Here is a 6,000-nt window from a genome sequence, read left to right as displayed (position 1 = left end):
TTGTCACGCTTTAAATCGGGCTTATTTTAAAACCTACATATATATGTTTGGTATCATTCTTTTCAGAATTTATCAAACTTTAATGTGAAGTTGTTTTTAAATTATACACTAAAATATCAAGAAAGCCGTGGTTTTTAATATCAGGAAAGTCGTGGTTTTTATTTTTGATTGAGTAAACTTTCTTTCACAGGAACAAACTATTAAAACAAATTATCTATTCATTAACACCAGTGTTTGCATTTAGGTGATTTAGTTAGTTGAAGGTCGAGGAGCTGAAGCCACCAGTGGCAGTTGCCCCCTTAGTATCTTATAAATGTACAAATGATGCTGCTGTGCTTTTCTGAATGTAGAATAAAAGAAGAAAAAACACCATAATAATAAATGAGATCAGTGTTATCAGTTGTTGTCATTGATTATGAATTTGGTTGAAACAAAAACCCAAAGCCATAGTGGGCCCCCAGGACCAACTTTGAGAACCCCTGACCTACACTGCTGTCTTATAATTTTAGTGAAGTAAGACCAGCTCTCCTATTGGACAGATATATTTTATTTAGCTATTTGAGCTGTCAACATTTCGTAATGTACTGTTAATTTAGTCTTATTCATTTTCACACAGCCTTATGAGAAGCCCTTTTGAGTTTATGTTTCCAAAGACATGTAGTAGTTGCTGATTTTTAGCGTGTTTTTCTGGAGCTAGTGTATCAGCTAAGGTTTTCAAACTAACATTACAATTGTCCTAATATTTCAGTATGAAATAGAGCAAGAGGTTGCTTCCAACTTGTATTGCTACCAGCACTTGGGGGTCCACATCAATGACAAGAAGGACTGACCTCATAACATAGAAGAACTATAAAAGGAAGTGCAGAGTAGACTTTTTTTTGCTACATAACTGCTATGTAACAAAGTCATTTCCTGTCTTTCTTCTCTGCAGATCCTCTAAAGGTCTGTCAGGATGGACGCAGACCATCAGTGGACAGCTATTATCAGGTCTCTCCAGAGATGTTCACTTGAGTTCGAATGGGCCACTCAAGGACATCCCTAGAATTGTCCCTAATCCACTCTCTTCTTTGCTTTGTGCTTATGACATTGTTCAGTTGGAAGGTGAACCTTTAGCCCAGTCTGGTATCCTGAGCACTCCCGAGCAGGTTTTCATTAAGGATATCTCTGTACTTTAATCCACTCACCTTTCCCTCAACCCCGTCTTGTCTTCTAGTCCGCTGAAAGCAACGCCACTGCATGATGCTGCCACCATCTTGTTTCAACATTGGAATGTTTTTGCACAGGAGATGATCATTTCCTGGTTTCCTCCAGATGTGACGCTTAGAACTTAAGCTGAACAGTTCAATCTTGGTTTCATCAGACCAGAGAACGATGTTCCTCATAGTCTGAGGGTACATTTGGTGCATTTCTGGAAACTTCAAACTGGCTTTCAAGTGTAGCCGTGCCACTCTGTCATTAAGCCCAAATTAGAGGAGTGTTGCAGTGGTGGTTGTCCTTCTAAGAAGACAACACAGGATCTCTGGTGCTCAGCTAGAATGTCCATTGGGTTCTTGGTCACCCCTCTTACCAAAGCCATTCTCCCTCAATTGCTCAGTTTGGCCAGGCAGCCAGCTCTGGGAAGAGCTGTGATTATTCTGCACTTCTTTCACTTAGGAGAGACCACTATGTTATTGAGAACCTTTCATGCTATACATTTTGTAGCCTTTCCCAGATCTGTGCCTCGACACAATCCTGACTCTAAGCTCTGCAGACCGTTCAGTAGACCTCACGGCCTGGTTTTTGCTCAACTGTGAGATCTTCTACAGACAGATGTGTGCCTTTCCTGAACACATCCAGTCAAGTGAATTAACCACAGATGGACTCCAAACAAGGTGTACAAACATCTGAGTGCTGATCAACAGAATGGGAAGAATCTGAGCCATATTTCAAGTGTCATAGAAAAGGGTCCGAATACTTGTGTGAATGGGATATTTCAGTTTTTATTTTGAATACATTTGCAAAAGTTCCTAAAGGTCTTTATCGCTTTGTCATTCTGGGGTATTGAGTGTTGCTTGATGTCGGGAAAAAATGAATTTCAATGAATTTGGTATAAGGCTGCAACATAGCAACATATGAAAAAAGTAAAGGACTGTGAATACTTTCTAAAGGCACTCTGTGTGTTTGCACTCCTGCAGTCACCCACACTTGCGTTCATAACGGGACAAATTCAGAGTCACCAATTAAACAAATCCTCAAAGATGTGAGAGAATAAACAGAGTAATCAGAGAAAGACCAACACATAACTCCATTACTTAGGTCAAAGTTTATTTTAATATGAAAGTTATATTTATTTAAATGATGCATTTTATCAATTGCAATTTAATTACATTACAATTGTATCCATGGTCTTAGAATGAGGCCACTGGCCAGTACAGGACTATAATAGCATGGGCCCCATTTAAATTATATTAGAATTTCATGTGAAAAACTGTCTAATGAGAAGGCAAGCAAAATGGTACCTTTTATTGGCAAACTAAAAAGATTACATGTAAGCTTGCAAGGCAACTCAGGCCCCTTCTTCATGCCTCGAAAGCTTACATATTGTAATCTTTTTAGTTTGCCAATAAAACATATCATGTGGAAAGCTATGGAAAGTTAGAAATGACTCTTATTCAATAACTGTATATCAACTCATATAATCTGCTTCACTATGTCTTTCCGTTGCCTATATTTTTTATTTCACTGTATCAGTGAAGAGTGAAAATGAAAGGATTTGCATCAGGATTATAACAGAAAAGCTTAAAAGCTCTAATACTGATGTCAAAGGATGGGCCTTATTCTACCTGAGAATTGGGATCAATCAAAATATGTACAGTGTGGCGGACAGCCGGGACCCATGCCTGGCCGGGATGCCCCTTTGGCTCTTGATTCTGGGGAGCAGCCTTGGGATGCACATTACGTTCCCCGGAACACTTGGTGGCAGCCCCCCTGGGTTGCATCGGGGCCACAATTATGTTACACCGGAGCTCATTCCTGCTGGCCTCCGTGGCCACCGCCAGGGGGAGCTTGCATGGCTTAACGAGCCTGTGTGGGCTGGAAAGCAGCCACACCCGGAAGTGCAGCCTGAAATAGGTTAATTATTACCTGAAGCACTTCCAGGTGGGCTATATAAGAAGCCAGCAGCCACCACTCCAAGAGCCAGAATCGGGAGGAGGAGGACAACGACGACGACGACGACAACAACAACAACAACGCTTGTCGGGAGGAGTGGTGGTGAAGAGTGTGTCTTGTTTTTGTACTTTGCTTTATTTTGTTTGGTGTGCTTTTGGGACTGTGTACTGCCTGTGGGACATGGGGAAGACGTGCCTCACAGGTGAAGAAAAATAAATCTTTTTGTTTAGTTTTCACGTGCCTCCGTTGTCAGTCTGTGTCGGGTCGGCCGCCTATATAGCGCCTTTCACAACAGGTAAGACAAAGAAATGAAACAGGAGAAGAAGTGGAACAGAAACAATGACAGAATGAGACAGCTTCATTGTTTAAAACCAGCCTACCCGCCACACACCTGAAGAAGCTGCTGCAGGCACAATGAGCCACTCAGTAAACATGGCTGTCACGAGAGGCAGACACAATGAAACCATCTGCTTCCACAGCATGAAAGTTATTCATATAAAATACATTAAAAATTAAATTAAAAACCCAAGCCATCTGTGCCCACATGATTAAAGTTATTCAAATGAAAAGTCAACAGTCTTTTAAATGGTAGAGACAGGATGGGAAAAGCTATTTGCATCACAATAGATGCACAAACTAAGTTCTTTAATTAAGTTTTTTTGTAACAATCTATTAATAAGAAACACTATAGAAGGTGATGAAGGCGGCCCAGAATATTACCAGCCGGGTGAAGGACCATTGGTAGTTGAACTTTTAGATTTCGGTATAGTGTCCACTCAAAACAGGTAAGGATGATGAATAGTCAATAATAATAAGAAATATAGCAACATAACAAACAATGTGTATATATGCATATTATATATATATATATATATATATATATATATATACTGTGATAAAAGTTGCTATATGAGTGCCAACCCGACACAGACTGACACCGGAGGCACACATAAAATAAAGTTTTATTTTCTTTGTCTGTGGGCTACGTCTTCCCCGTACCTACAGACAACACAGTCACAACATAAAAGCAAACACAAATCTATTCTTCTCCTTTCCTCCACTCCTCCTGGCAGCCTTGTCTTCCTCCTCCCGAATGGTGGTTGCTGGCTCCCTTTATAGCCCACCCGGAAGCACTCCATGTGCTTGATGACCTGCATCCGGCTGCACTTCCAGGTGTGGCGAAAGAACCACCCATATGGGCTCAGGAAGCCATGCAGCTCCCCCTGGTGGTGGCCACAGAGCCCAACAAGGCGGAGTCCCGAAATCCCATGCCTGTGGCCCCCATGCAACCCAGGTGGGCTGCCACCAAGTGTTCCGGGGAAGATGTCATGTTGCCCATGGTTGTTTTCCTGGAAAATGTACAGAAGGGGCCCCGGCCATTCGCCACAATATAGTGTGTGTGTGTGTATATATACACAGTATATATTGTCAGAGGTGGCTGGGGTGGCAACCCGGCCGGGACGCTCAGGAGGAGGGCTTGCGCCTTCCCCAGACCATCTGGGGGCGACCGCCCTGGTTCCTTTGGGGGCCACGGGTACAGAGCTTTGAAGCACCACCCTGTAGGGGCCCGTGGTCACCGCCAGGGGGTGCCCCCATGCCTTTGGAGCCCTGGACTTCCTGGTGTGGCAGAAGTGCTGGGGGGGGAAGAGGAACAGGGACACCCGGTGTGCTTCCAGGGATACAGCTGGCACTTCAGCCACACGGGGGCGTGTCGGTGGGAGATTGCCAGGAAGCACCTGAAGCACATCCGGGTGTAGATAAAAGGGGCCGCCTCCCTTCATTCGGTGCGAGAGTCAGGAGTGGAGTGGACTGAGCTTGCCGTAGGAGGAAAGGAGGCGGTCTGAAGAGGAAGAAAGGCATTGTGTGGCCAGGACTTTGGGGACTTGTGGGGTTTGTGTGGCACTTGTAAATAGTTGGGACTTGTAAAGAAACGTATTTGTGGGTGACATGAACATGTCTGCCTGTCTGTGTCCGGGCCAGCCTCCACAATATTATATATATATATATATATATATATATATATATATATATATATATATATATAGTCACAAACCTGACCACAAGTCATAGCAAGAAGTGAGGTCAAAGTGTCAGACTCATAAGAGTCCAGACGTGACATCACAGGGGCTGGAGCCAGCAAGGTCTTCTTCCATAAGCTCGGACCCGGAAATGATGTCAAGAGGCCAGGTGGAATCTCCCGTGAATGGTCGTACAGGAAAGGGAGAAAAAGAGTCAGTGCACTCTGCCACATCCTGGTCTGGTTCGGAAGTGCCCTTACTCAAGCCCTTTAGCTGCTTCCCATGTGCACGTGTGTGACAAGGCCCCCCCTCAGCACAGACCCGTCGGGTCGGGCGACCCTGGCCAAGAGGTTGTGAACCTGAGAAAAAGCATTGGTGTTGGTATGAAGAGAACCCTTACGATGAATTCGCGAAAGCCCATTGAGTATTGCCCATTTAATTGCCAAAGCCTCTCTCTCCACCGCTGCATACCTGGTCTCCCGGTCCAACAGTTTCCAGCTCAGGAACATGATGGGGTGTTTCACACCATCAACACTTTGGCTCAGCACGGCCACCAGGCCTGTGTCTGAAGAGTCCATCTGGAGGATGAAAGGTAAAGAAAACTTAGGTGCTTTCAAAATAGGTGCGGACATAAGTGCCTGCTTCAAGTCACTAAATGCAGCGCCTGTCTTTTCAGTCCATACCATAATGTTCGGGGCCCTCTTCTTTGTCAAATCAGTCAAGGGTGCCGCTTTCTCCGAGAACCGGGGCACAAACTGGCGGTAGTACCCCGCCAGCCCGAGAAAGGCTTGGACTTGCCACTTCTTTCATGGACAGGGCCATTTCAAAATGG

Source organism: Polypterus senegalus, chromosome 2 (assembly GCF_016835505.1).
Source record: "Polypterus senegalus isolate Bchr_013 chromosome 2, ASM1683550v1, whole genome shotgun sequence".
NCBI lineage: Eukaryota > Metazoa > Chordata > Cladistia > Polypteriformes > Polypteridae > Polypterus > Polypterus senegalus.
Note: the sequence above shows the minus strand (reverse complement) of the source record.